Source organism: Vipera berus (genome assembly GCF_964194415.1).
Source record: "Vipera berus genome assembly, chromosome: 3".
Classification (NCBI taxonomy): Eukaryota; Metazoa; Chordata; class Lepidosauria; order Squamata; family Viperidae; genus Vipera; species Vipera berus.
Window position 1 is genome coordinate 4,497,215 of NC_138204.1, and position 14,735 is coordinate 4,511,949.

A 14,735-nucleotide genomic window follows, 5' to 3' on the forward strand; every position below is an offset into this window, starting at 1 on the left:
GCATGAGTCAACAACTGTGGCAGGAAAGATCATAAAATGAGATACAACTCGCTTAATCAGCTCACTTTCATGGCTAAGGTAGGACTAGAACTCGCCGTCTCCTGCTGATTGGCCCAAAGTCACCCAGCTGGCTTTCTTGGCTAAGGCGGGATTCGAACTCACCATCTCCTGGCAATTGGCCCAAAGTCACCTAGCCATCTTTCATGACTAAGGTGGGACTAGAACTCACCGTCTCCTGCTGATTGGTCCAAAGTCACGTAGGTGTCTTTCATGGACAAGGAGGAACTAGAACTCAATTCCCCCACTTTCTAACCTGGTGCTTTACTAGACCGTCTCCTGAGCGACAGACAATTCTTGATTTCATGGCTCCGGTCCCCATTTCTGTGGATTTTTAATCCTTCGGGTTTACTATTCTACTAAGTTTTTAAGAAGAGACTGGACAGCCATTTGTCTGAAATGGTATAGGGTTTCCTGCCTTAGCAGGGGGTTGGACTAGATGACCTCCAAGGTCCCTTCCAACTTATTATTATTATTATTATTATTATTATTATTATTATTATTATTATTATTATTCAGCCATCTTTACCCGTTTTTCTTCCTTTCGCTTTTATTGTCCTCTTTTTCATGTTTCAAGGCATTTGTAAAGGACACCCAGGATCACTGGAAGTCAGGTGGCTTATAAAAGTAACGGTATATCGGTAAGTCATTAAATGAGTCATCATGTAATGTTGCTTGATTTTACATTCTTTTTTTTGTCACAATATATTTAAGATTCTTGATGTCTTTCATAAATAGTACTGTAGACACTGTTTAAACAAGACAGACACTTCTGTCCCATGTTCATATTCATATAACAAGAACAAGAACTATTATTATTATTATTATTATTATTATTATTATTATTATTATTATTATTATTATTATTATTATTATTATTATTATTATTATTATTATTATTATTAAAGGGACCTTGGAGGTTCTCTAGTCCAACCCCCTGCTCAGGCAGGAAACCCTATACCAGGGGTAGGCAACCTCGGCTCTTTTATGACTCATGGACTTCAACTCCCAGAATTCCTGAGCCAGCATAGCTGACACAGGAATTCTGGGAGTTGAAGTCCATGAGTCATAAAAGAGCCGAGGTTGCCTACCCCTGCCCTATACCATTTCAGACAGGTAGTTATCCAGTCCCTTCTTATTGTAAATTATAATTATAAATTATTACTGTACGTCCTTATTATGAATTATGAGTTATTTAAATTATCCCAGCCCTGTCTGTTTATGAAAATCTCTTCCCTAACAACAGCTTTTATCTGCCCAGTGTCCTTTCTCATCAACCTGAAAGCTGTCACTCAGGCTCTTCACGTTCATGATTTTATATTCCCTTCTCTAGTGACTCAGGTCTGGTGATTGGAAAACACCCGTGTTTTGATGGTTGACGCCCTGCTTTTAAGTTATCCTCTGTTGCGCTTCTTTTGATGTGGCTGGATCAGTAATCAATACAGGCCAGCAATAAAGGTAGTCCCAACTTATGACATTTCGTTTAGGGATTGTTCGAAGTTACGTTGGCATTGAAAAAAGTGAGCTGTGAACATTTTTTCACGACCACGATCACATGATCAAAATTCAGCTGCTTGGCAACTGGCATGTACTTATGACTGTTGCAACGTCCTGGGGTCACGTGATCCCCTTTTGCCACCTTCCGACAAGGACAGTCAATGGGGACGCCAGATTTGCTTGACAAGCGTGTGACTAACTTAACAAGTGCAGTAATTCACTTAACAACTCTGGCAGGAAAGTTTCGTTTAAATAGGGCAAAACTCACTTAACAAACGTCCCACTTAGCAACATGGATTTGGGGCTCAAAATGGGCGTACGTCGAGGACTACCATGTACTTACTAGCTAGGTCTCTGTCCAACAGACAGCCTGGAATGGAAAAATGGACACTCTCTTCCCCAGCGTGCACAGTCTTATTGTGCGAGATAAACCGGGAGTTAATACAGTAAACAGGGGTTGTTTGATAGAAAAGTCTTCCATCAGGGTTCAGTCCAAGCCGGGAATAAAACAACATGGCGACTGCTTTAGAAAGAAGGTTGCAATTTATTGAAGAGGAGAGCCAGACAGGAAGATGGCTCTGGAAAAAAAAAGAGTGAGCAGATGTAGGGAGTGAGTTTTTATACCCTCTGGAGCCTTTTGTTTGGAGTTGCTTCCTGTTCCTGGTTGAGGCTTTGTATTTCCTGTGACATGTATTTTGACCTGTGTCCCTTTGGCATCTGTGGGTTAATCCTATTCTGTCCTGTCTTAGAGTTTGGGTGAGGTATGTAGATTTTAGGTGTCTTTGTCTCCCTAAGCTTCTAGCTGGAGCGCTCCAACCTTCCTGAATGGATTATCTACATCTGCATTTCTACAGAGCTGGTTTCTACTTGGGGGAGGGAAACTTGGGGCTATTAAGAAAAACTGGGCATGCTTTTCTGCCTCTTTAAGATCCTTTGGGGAAATAATATAATATTCTGCCCTTTTAATATTTCCTTCTCTGGGTGGGGGGGGAGGCTGACTTCCCACAGTGGTCTGTAATAAATGGTGGTTTATCTTACACTATTCACCTGGAACAATATACATACATGTGCTAATACAGCAGGCTCCAACAAACCGCAGTTACATCAGGAAATGGAAGAGAGAAAACACATCAGTGGAGCCTTCCCTTTATACCAGGGGTAGGCCACCTTGGCTCTTTTAATGACTCCTGGACTTCAACTCCCAGAATTCCTCAGCCAGCCACACTGAGGGGAAAGGGAGAGGTTTCCAAGCTGAGCCATGCTGGCTCAGGAATTCTGGGAGTTGAAGTCCGCAAGTCATGAGGGGGCCATAGTTCCCCCATGCTGGCTCAGGAATTCTGGGAGTTGAAGTCCACGAGTCATAAAAGAGCCAAGGTGGCCTACCCCCTGCTTTATACAAAGGCTCTTAAAGAGACACCGACCCTGCTGAGTCGTTCCCTTCATTACATCTTACATTACACAAGCTGGTTAGCAGCTAAATCAATACCTTGACAACACGCACAAAGAGAGGGGAGAGGAAACGCTGGCCAGAAAAGACATAAAATGGGGCAAAACCCACTTAACGTCCATCTCGCTTAGCAATGAAAATTTGGGACTCAGTTGTGGCTGTAAGTCGAGGACTACATGTAGAGGTAGCCGAATTTCTGTTGCTAAGCCAGGGGATCGTTAAATGAGTCACATTCGAAGACTACATGCAATAAATTAAATTAAGGATAAAGGTATGGTGTCATGGTTTTGCTTTTTTCAAAAGGCAACTGGACTTTGTTTTCCCTTGAAGATGTTTCCCTTCTCATCCAAGAAGCTTCTTCGGTTCTGACTGATACTGATGGGGCCTTTTTGAAAAGCTGATGATTTATAATAAAGATCAGGGCGCTATTTGGCAGCTCGGCTCTTACAAACCCTATCTGAAAAGCCCCTTTTCTGGTGGAAAGTAACAATGCTTTCAAGTATCTTTAAAAAGAGGCGTGGGGAGTCATTGTTTAAGAGGGATGGGGGGGAAAAGAGAGAAAAAGAGCCTGTTTTAAAAAATATTTATTTTTATTGGTTAACCTTTATTTTGTCAAATTTATGTCGTCGCCCATGGTATGCATTTGTCTCTGGGCTCCGCGCGCAATGAAAACGCAAAGCTAAATAATCCACAGGAGCCACAAAAGCCAAGCCCAATCTTGACAACTTTTAAGACTTGTGGACTTCAACTCCCAAAATTCCCCAGCCAGCACGACCGGCTAGGGAATTCTGGGAATTGAAGTTTAGAGATTGGTTGGCCACTAACTCCTGATCTAGATGCTTCCTTATCCCAGTTTCAACTTATTCTAGCCCTTCTGCCTTTATTGCCGCTCTCTTCCACTTTTGGGGCCCCGGTTGTCCTATAACCAACGTTTATAGCTATGTCTTTAAATGCAAAGGAAACTGCATTCTCCCCAAAATGCAATAAAACATATTATGGGGTGTTAGAGGCACATTAGAGCATCTGTTAGGCCTTGGGTTAAGCTAACTCAAGGTACTTTTAGGCTAGTTTTTATATGTTGCGGGGGGGAGGGGTGTTATTGCTCCCCAGCGTGACTAAGCTTTCTTTCCTGATATTGCGTTTTCCTCGCACCCCTTGTGCAGTCATGCTGCCCTAGAAAGGGATCTAATTAATTACTTAAGTCAATTTGCAGTTTGATTTGATTTGGATAGGAATCAAGATTTGAGCGCCTTCTGGAGAGCGCACCATTAAACTGCAATTTGCAAGCAAGGCAAGAGGGTAGACACAAAGCTCCGTGGTTTTGCAAATATTCCTCTGGATACCAATAGAAGAGACTATTTGTGGCAGGGTTGAAATGAGGGGTCCTCGGTGCTCTCTGGGCTTGAGGTAGAGTTTCTTGCCATGGAGGGGAGGAGGAGGAGGAGGAGGAGGAGGAGGAAGAGGAACCGTAGGAGGACTGTGGGTCCCTTGGTGCTCACTGAGCTTGATTATTTTGTTGCAGATGTGTCATAACTCAACCAGGTCAGTGTTAGAAGGGGGTGAGGTTTGTGGAGAGGAGGAGGAGGAGGAGGAGGAGGAGGAGGAGGAGGAGGAGGACGACGACGACGACGACAACAACAACAACAACAACAATGACGACGACTGTGGGGCCCTTGGTGCTCACTGAGCTTGGTTATTTTGTTGCAGATGTGTCATGACTCAACCAGGTCAGTGTTAGAAGGGGGTGAGGTTTGTGGAGAGGAGGAGGAGGAGGAGGAGGAGGAGGAGGAGGAGGACTGCTGGGTCCTTGGTTCTCACTGAGTTTGCTGGTTTTCTTGCAGATGTTTCATGACCCAACCAGGTAACATCATCAGTTCTAGAAGGGCGGCGGAGGAGGAGGAGGAGGAGGAGGAGGAGGAGGAGGAGGAGGAGGAGGAGGAGGAGGAGGAGGATGACGATGACGACGACAACGACTGTGGGGCCCTTGGTGCTCACTGAGCTTGGTTATTTGTTGCAGATGTTTCATGACCCAACCAGGTAACATCATCAGTGCTATAAGGGTTTGTGGAGTTGGGGGGAGGGGAGAGGAGGAGGAGGAGGAGGAAGAGGAAGAAGAGGAGGAGGAGGAGAAGAGGAGGAGGAGGAGGAAGGGGAGGAGGAGGAGGAGGAGGAGGAGATGATGATTTGAAATTGAGCAACAGAAGACAGGAAATTCATTACTCTTGATAAATTAAGCATTTTTCTTTACCTACAATTTCTTTCCCGTAAAACGTTTCTTGTTCCAAGACTCAGAAAGGCATTTTCCCCCTGAATTCTCAATTCACACCTTTTTCCATATTCTCAGTAGGACACTTCTAATAAAATTATTCTTAAACATCCACATTAACCTTCATTGTGTTATGCCCTAGAAAACTGTGCCATCTAAACCTCGATCAGGATCTTCTAATTATCAAATTATTTCTCAACAAAACCGTAGTCGGTTGTGTACGATCCGCATAGTTTAAAAAAAGTGTTAGCATATATAGTTTTAAAAATTTTAAGCACTTCTCTTATTCTGTTCTTATGACCTGGAAGCAGCCCAGACTCACTTTATCGGTGTGTGTGTGTGTGTGTGTGTGTGTGTGTGTGTTGGTTCCGACAGATGAAACTCTTCAAAGAACTTTGAGGCGTTGTTTACCTTAAAGAATCTTTATTTGAGTAGCATAACATCGGCACTAACACAATCAAAGCCAAAACTGGATTCCCCTTCCCTTGAGCACAGAGTATCAAAGCACAATTCCCTCCTCCAGTTGACAGTCATAAATCACTTTCCCCAATTCGTTTGAAACACGGACTTTCCCTCCAGCTCTCCAGCCCGCCAATTCTTTATCATCTCTTGTTTCAATAACCTTGGTTCTCACACTAGGTTTAGTATTATTATGTCTAGCTAGACTCCCGTGCATGTTCCTTCCCCCTCCTAGCATCATCTGACTCTAAAAGCAAAAAAGAAGAAAACGATTGCATCTCCATTTGTTGTCAATGCAAAAACATCCGATGTTAGCAGCGTTGACAGTGTGTGTGTGTGTGTGTTTGTGTGTGTGTGTGAGGGCAGCATATAAATGTTAATACAGGTAGTCCTTGACTTACAAACCACAAACGAGCCCAGCCGTCATAGGTACAAGTCAGTTGCCAAGCCTCTGAATTTTGATTACGTGACCAGGAGAAGAATGCTGCGATGGTCATAAGTGTGAAAAGTTACTTTTTTCAGTGCTCTGAATGGTCACTAGAGTGAGGATTACCTGTAATTTGAAATCAGATTGTTCCAATTCTCCTTGTCCTTTTTATTTAATTTATTTTTTAAAAGTTTTATTGATTTTCTAATTTTACATTTAAATATTTAAAAAGCAACGTGGTGGCTGAGTTAATCGATAATTCAATAACATACATTAGTACAAGTCTCAAATTATTACATTAAGTATTTCCTCTCTTTTCCCCTTAGTGTTTACCTGTCTCGTGTTTAAACTAATACAATTCTTTTTATATCAATCAAATAAAAATAACTTTCTTACATTTATCAATATTTTTTAGTTTATACGTGTCCTGGTTATTTGAACATTCAATCTTTATAGACAATCATTGTCCTAATTAGTTTTTCCCAATTTTTATTTTCCCATTAATACAGTATTTAAGTTTAACATTTAATATTTATAATTTCCAAGTTTTAAATGACCACAATTCCCTTTATCGCAATTCATCACAAAATCTAACATTCAGAATACACGTCTTATCTATTTAAATATATTCTATTTCTCACCATCTTACATCAACTAATTAATAATGCAGTATAACGTTCTTATTTTCTATTAATTTCCAAACGTCTTAAATTTAGTAACCAAAATTTTCTCTTATTTCAACATGAAATACTTCCTCTCTTTTTCTCTTAATGTCTACTATCTGATATTTAAGCTAGTAGTTTTTATTGTAACAGCTAAGTAAAAACATTTATTACATTTATCAGTAGATTTTTAGCTTATATACTGTATATCTTAATTACTTTATAAGCAAATCAATATTCGAGTTTAACCTTTAATATTTATACCTCCAAGTTTTAATTGACCAAAGTTTTCTTTATCTCAGCTCATAACAAAATCTACCAATTCTCCTTGTTCCTTTGCATCTCGGAGTATTTTATATTTAGTTCTTGATTATTATTTCCGCCCCCCCTTGTCATACAAACTCAGCTATATCTTTCTGCCCTTGTTTAAGTGGTACAACAGTTGTCAGAAAAAGTATTGTTTCACGCAAAAACAGCCTTGGCAAAACATTAATTTCTATCACAGAAAAGCTTGCCAGCAACGACAATATTAATTTCTCTCTGTGTCCTCTTTCTTCTCATTCCACGTCTTAACGTAATTATTCTGCTATAACATACAATTCCTATTAGTCATTGTGATACCTGAATTTTTTCCTTTTCTCTCCATCTTAAAAGCAGTTTTTTTCCACCATCAATGCCGTTCGTTTCTCGAGGCTCGTATTCTTCGTCTTTTGTTTTAAGTCTAAAAGCTGGCTAATGCCCTTAAGTCCATCAATATCCCATTAAAAAAAAATATTCCTTCCAGAAGCTCTTCAAAAATTATTAGGGGTTGTCCGCAAATCTTGCCATTTATAAGTTTCTCTTTTAATCTTTCTTCCAGCAATTCGGTCATCTTATGTTATATCTCTATCCAATACTTGCAAAGCTAAAATAAATAGAATGGGTGATAAGTGGCAGCTTTATCTATTCCCTTCCTGTATTTCACAAGATTTTTTAATTCTGCATTCACAACAGGGAATTGTGCCTTTTGTGAAGCGTAAAATCGATTTGACCCCTTTAATAAAATTCCCGCCGGGGTCCCTATCCTCCAAACTTTTAAACAAAAGAGTCTTGTACCAATTGTCAAAGACCTTTTCTGCACCAAGGGGGGGAAAAAAATCAATGCTGCCCAGTTTTCTTTTATTGTTAATTTAAATATTCCAAAATATCTATTGGTAGTCCTTGACTTACGATCGGCATTGGGACCCAGAATTTTAATGGCTAAGCAAAGCCGTTGTTAAGTGGATGGTGCCCGATTGCACAATCTTTCTTTGCACAGTTGTTAAGCGAATCACTGCTAATTGAGCCGCATGGTTGTTAAGCAAATGTAGCCTCCTGCATTGTAGTTTGCTTGTCAGAAACTCCTTGGGAAGATGTAAGTGGCAACCGCAGGACCCCAGGATGCTGGCAAGGAGAGGCTGCATCAGCGGTACCTATTTGGGTCATGAAACCTCTGCGAGAAAGCCATCAAGCTCAGAGAGCATCATGGACGCCACAGTCCTCCTCCTCCTCCTCCTCCTCCTCCTCCTCTTCCTCCTTTCCGCAAGCCATACTCCCTTCTAGCACTGATGATGCTACCTAGCTGGGTGATGAAACCTCGGCAAGAAAACCATCAAGCTCAGAGAGCATCAAGGACCCCCACAGTCTTTCTCCTCCTCCTCCTCCTCCTCCTCCTCCTCCTCCTCCTCCTCCTCCTCCTCCTCCTCCTCCATTCCACTTTACTCGACATCTGCAAGAAAACAAGCAAGTCTCACAGAGTATCATGGAGCCCACAGTCTTCCTCCTCCTCCTCCTCCTCCTCCTCCTCCTCCTCCTCCTCCTCCTCCTCCTCCTCCTCCTCCTCCTTTCCGCAAGTCATACTCCCTTCTAGCACTGATGATGTTACCTAGCTGGGTGATGAAACCTCTGCAAGAAAACCATCAAGCTCAGAGAGCATCAAGGACCCCCACAGTCTTTCTCCTCCTCCTCCTCCTCCTCCTCCTCCTCCATTCCACTTTACTTGACATCTGCAAGAAAACAAGCAAGTCTCACAGAGTATCATGGAGCCCACAGTCTTCCTCCTCCTCCTCCTCCTCCTCCTCTACTCTGCATCCCCCACTCCCTTCTAGCACTGATGATGTTACCTAGTTGGGTAATAAAATGTCTGCAAGAAAACAAGCAAGCCTCACAGAGCAACCACAACCCCACAGTCTTCCTCCTCCTCCTCCTCCTCCTCCTCCTCCTCCTCCTCCACAAACCCCTGTCCCTTTTAGCACTGACAATGTTAGCTAGTTAGGTAACAAAATTAAGCTCAGAGTGCACCAAGAACCTTACAGTCCTCTCCCTCTTCCTCCTCCTCTCCACACACCCCACTCCCTTCTAGCACTGATGATGTTACCTAGTTGGGTCATGAAATGTCTGCAAGAAAACAACCAAGCTCAGAGAGCACCAAGGACCCCACAGTCCTTTCCTCCTCCTCCTCTTCCTCTTCCTCTTCCTCTTCCTCTTCCTCCTCCTCCTCCTCCTCCTCCTCCTCCTCCTCCTCCTCCTCTCCACAAACCCCTCTCTTCTAGCACTGGTGACGTTCCCTAGCTGAGTGATGAAATGTCTGCAAGAAAACCACCCAGCTCAGAGAGCACCAAGGACCACCTCCTCCTCCTCCTCCTCTTCCTCCTCTCTACACACCCCACTCCCTTCCATCCCTGGTGATGTTACCTAATTGGGTCTTTCTGACATGTATTGTAGTTCTTTTATCATAACGCAACCTACAGCTTCTGCAAGGAAACAGTCAAACCCAGAGAGCACCAAGGACCCCACAGCTCAACCCTTGAGCTTCAAATATTCTCCTCTATTGGTTTTCTAGATCACGCCAAGTATTATTTTAATTTATTTTTATGTATGATTGACTTGCGAGGCCGGTGTGTTGTGCAATTAGCTCACACGGTGTAACAAGATGGTGGGTTTGTTGTCACTGTGAGTTGTGGGGAGAGGCACGAAGGGAGGCTGAGCCAATCTCAGTGTACACATGGTTGTACTTGGACAATAAAGGTTCATTCATACAGGATTAGGGCCGCTTTATAAAACCCTAGTGAGGCCACACCTGGAACACTGCAGCCAATTTTGGTCACCTTATCACAAAAAAGATGTTGAGAGTCTAGGAAAAGTTCAGAGAAGCGCAACTAAGATGATCAAAGGCCTGGAGACTAAAATATACGAAGAACGGCTGCGGGACTTGGGTTTGGCTAGTCTAAAGAAAATAATAGGGGAGACGTGATAGCAGAGTTCCCGTATCTGAGGGGCTGCCATAAGGAAGAGGGGGGCAGGTTGTTCTCCAAAGCACCAGAGGGCAGGATGAGAAACAATGGTTGGAAACTGATCAAAGAGAGAAGCAACCTGGAATTAAGGAGAAACTTCCTGACAGTGAGAACAATTAACCAGTGGAACAGCTTGCCACCAGGCGCTCCAACACTGGACGTTTTTAAGAAGAGTCACCTGTCTGAGATGGTTTAGGGCAGGGGTGTCAAACTCAATTTCAGCATTGCGGTTGCCCTCAGGGGGCCGGGTGGGTGTGGCCAGGGTGGGCGTGGCCTACTGAGTGGGCGTGGCTGGAGTGCGTATGGCCTACTGGGTGGGTGTGGCCAGCTCTACATCGTTCGCATCAAGGGTGCCTATGGGGGCCTGGGCAGGAGTGGGACAGATCTGAGGGTCTCTGGCAGAAGGAGGGTCTCTGGGCCAGGGCCAAGGCAGAGGGGGCCGTTCCCTCACTGTTTCCAGGATGGCTTCGCGGGCTGCAAGAAACCACTTTGCGGGCCGGATCTGGCCCCCGGGCCTTGTGTTTGACATGTCTGGTCTAGGGTCTCCTGCTTGAGCAGGAGGCTGGACTAGAAGACCTCCAATGTCCCTTCCAATTATTCTATTCTATTCTGTTCTGTTCTGTTCTGTTCCATGATTCTATTCTGTTCTATTCTATTCTATTCTATTCTATTCTATTCTATTCTATTCTATTCTATTCTATAATCCATATTTCATTCTATTCTATTCTATTCTATTCTATTCTATTCTATTCTATTCTATTCTATTCTATTCTATTCTATTCTATTCTATTCTATTCTATTCTATTCTATTCTATTCTAGATCTCTTCCTGTTTTACACACATTGTCGTCAGGCGCTTTTTGACCAAAAATATACCAAACCTAGACAACTTAAGAGTTAAACTGACCCAGCCTTGGATGGGTCGATCAAAGTCGATATGCCGGTGAAAGATATTCCTTTGCAGAGCTCTTTTCTAACTCCAAAATCGATGGCTCTTGGCTTTCTCTCTGTGCAAAGAGAATTAAACATCTGCAAAGGGAAGTTCTCAAACCCTCAGCGAATGAGATCATTAAAACCTCATTATTCCCTGGGTGACAGGCAAAAGCCCTTTTTTTTCTCTCCAGTCTCAAACTTTGGATATTGATCCCAAGAGGTTCATTTATTTCAGAATCATCTAAGGCTGCTCAGGGGGTTTGACCTTAAGAAAGTGAGAAAGAGAGAAACAAAAACTCTACACTTGGTGCACTTCTCGTTCCGAGACACAAAAAAAGAAATAGAGATTGTCCCCGATTTACAGCCACAAAAAAGGAACACAGGTAGCCCTCAATTTTTGTCTGAAAAGGTATAGGGTTTCCTGCCTGAGCAGGGGGTTGAACTAGATGACCTCCAAGGTCCCTTCCAATTTTATTTTATTATTATTATTATTATTATTATTATTATTATTATTATTATTATTATTATTATTATTATTATTATTATTAATAATAATAATAATAATAATAATAATAATAATAATAATAATAATAATAATATTGACAAAGCTCAGTTAACATCTGTCTCACTTAGCAATCGAATTTTGGGCATAGTTGTGGTCATAAGTCAAGGACTTTAAGAAGAGACTGGACAGCCATTTGTCTGAAATGGTATAGGGTTTCCTGCCTGACCAGGGGGTTGGACTAGATGACCTCCAAGGTCCTTTCCAACTTTATTATTATTATTATTATTATTATTATTATTATTATTATTATTATTATTATTATTATTATTATTATTATTATTATTTGCACAGTCAGCCAGATGTTCAGACTGGATTTGGCATTTTTGTCTACCTATCGAGTCCTTACCAAGGACCTGGGATAGGCAGATGTGGATGTTTGATGGTATCACAGGATGGAAGCAGTTCCTAGTAAGGCCACCTTTTGCAGTTGACTAATGGCAAATTTGTCAATGCCGATGATGGTGTTCCAGTGGTGCTCCAGTTGTTTTGGGATTGCACCCAAGGCACCTATTACTATTGGTACTACCCTTGCTTGCCTTTGCCACAGTATTATTATTATTATTATTATTATTATTATTATTATTATTATTATTATTATTATTATTATTATTATTATTATTATTATCCGTTGCTTCTTGTCCTGCCTTCGGGTGCTTTGGAGAATAGCTTGACTCCCTCTTCTTTGGGGCAGCCCCTGAGATATTGGAACACGGCTATCATGTCCCCCCTCACCCTTCTCTTCATGAAACTAGACATGCCCAATTCCAGCAACCGTTCCTTATATGTTTTAAATTCATTTCTGGAAGCTAAACAAAATTCACTGAAGTCCGTGAAATGAAAAATGAAGTCCATTGTCCCTGGGAAAGGTAGAAGGAAGGAGAAGAGGATGACCAGCAAGGTGCATATGCTCAATTCCGATGGCATTGTTGAAAGAACAAAAGAAGGCTGGATGATAATTGTCTTGGAGAAAAAAAATTATCTCTATAGTTCCTAAGACTCGACGCCAACTTTATGGCATCTAATCAATACATAGGGACAACTGAAGTTCTTTCAAAGCTGCTGAGAAGGTGGTTTAATCTGTTCTTAAGTAAAAACTTTATTTCCATTGGCATCTAATCCCATTTTGAAACGGCTTTTGCTCTTCGCATGAAATCAACATCTTAAATCAACTCAATCTTTTTTCTCCATTACCTTCTGAGCAGACATTTTTTAAAAATGAAGTTAATCAAAGAAAATAGATATTCAGCAAAAATAGCACATCAAAAAAAGGAGACGCTCCAAAAGAACCTCTGAATATTAAAGTTTGGAAGCTTGAAGTGCAGGATATTTAATTATACTTAAGTTCAAGTTAGCCAGATAAAGAATTGAATAAGAAAGAGGATCGTAGATCTCAGTTGTAGTCATCTTCAAAGTTTGCCATGTTGTCTACTCCTGCCAAGGGCAGAATATTCTGTATTGATCTGGGGTTTAAACAAATGAGCATTTCAAGTTATGAGGAGGAGGAGGAGGAGGAGGAGGAGGAGGAGGAGGAGGAGGAGGAGGAGGAGGAGGAGGAGCACAACCACTGTGGGGTCTTTGGTGCTCTCTGACTTAGGTTGTTTTCTTACAGATGTTATATGACCCAAACTAGCTAACATCATCAGTGCTAGAAGGGAGCGTGGTTTGCAAGGAGGAGGAAGAGGTTGTTGTTGTTAGTTGCGAAGTCATGTCCAACCCATCGCGACCCTATGGACAACGTTCCTCCAGGCCTTCCTGTCCTCTACCATCTTCTGGAGTCCATTTAAGCTCACACCTACTGCTTCAGTGACTCCATCCAGCCACCTCATTCTCTGTCGTCCCCTTCTTCTATTGCCCTCAATCTTTCCCAGCATTAGGCTCTTCTCCAGTGAGTCCTTCCTTCTCATTAGGTGGCCAAAGTATTTGAGTTTTAGCTTCAGGATCTGGCCTTCTAAAGAGCAGTCAGGGTTGATCTCCTCTAGGACTGACCGGTTTGATCGCCTTGCAGTCCAAGGGACTCGCAGGAGTCTTCTCCAGCACCATAGTTCAAAGGCCTCAATTCTTTGGCGCTCAGCCTTTCTTATGGTCCAACTTTCACTGCCATACATTGCAACTGGGAAGACCATAGCCTTGACTATACGCACTTTTGTTGACAGGGTGATGTCTCTGCTTTTTAGTGTGCTGTCTAGATTTGCCATGGCTTTCCTCCCCAGGAGCAAGCGTCTTTTAATTTCTTGGCTACAGTCCCCATCTGCAGTGATCTTGGAGCCCAGGAAAATAAAATCTGTCACTACCTCCATTTCTTCCCCATCTATTTGCCAGGAATTGAGAGGGCCAGATGCCATGATCTTGGTTTTCTTAATGTTTAGTTTCAACCCAAGTTTTGCACTCTCCTTCTTCACTCGCAACAAGAGGCTCTTTAGTTCCTCTTCACTTTCTGCCATTAGAGTGGTATCATCTGCATATCTTAGGTTGTTGATGTTTCTTCCGGCAATCTTAATTCCAACTTTTGATTCATCTAGCCCTGCCTTTCTCATGATGTGCTCTGCATATAAGTTAAATAGGCAGGGCGACAGTATACAGCCTTGCCGGACTCCTTTCCCAATTTTGAACCAATCAGTGGTTCCGTGTCCAGTTCTCACTGTTGCTTCTTGGCCCACATATAGGTTTCTCAAGAGACAAATAAGATGGTCTGGTACGCCCATCTCTTTAAGGACTTGCCACAGTTTGTTATGATTCACACAATCAAAGGCTTTAGCATAGTCAATGAAGCAGAAGTAGATGTTTTTCTGGAACTCTCTAGCTTTCTCCATGATCCAGCGTATGTTAGCAATTTGATCTCTAGTTCCTCTGCCTCTTCGAAATCCTGCCTGTACTTCTGGTAGTTCTCGATCCACATACTGCTGGAGTCTAGCTTGTAGAATTTTAAGCATAACTTTACTAGCATGTGAAATGAGTGCAATGGTGCGATAGTTTGAACATTCTTTGGCACTGCCTTTCTTTGGAATTGGAATGTAAACTGATCTTTTCCAATCCTGTGGCCACTGTTGAGTTTTCCAAATTTGCTGGCAAATTGAGTGTAGCACTTTTACTGCATCGTCTTTTAAGATTTTGA

The 14,735-nt window shown here is 42.2% G+C and overlaps 1 protein-coding gene across 1 annotated transcript in view; it reads left to right on the top strand.

Annotated features, from left to right (window-relative positions):
* The first annotated feature begins 638 nt into the window (after window positions 1–638).
* Window positions 639–14,735, top strand: part of FNDC11 (fibronectin type III domain containing 11) — a 35,598-nt gene continuing 21,501 nt past the window's right edge. The window contains exons 1-2 of the mRNA XM_081323820.1: window positions 639–698; window positions 1,391–1,515. The gene's annotated coding sequence lies outside the window, so the exon portion shown is untranslated. The remainder of the gene's footprint in view (window positions 699–1,390; window positions 1,516–14,735) is intronic.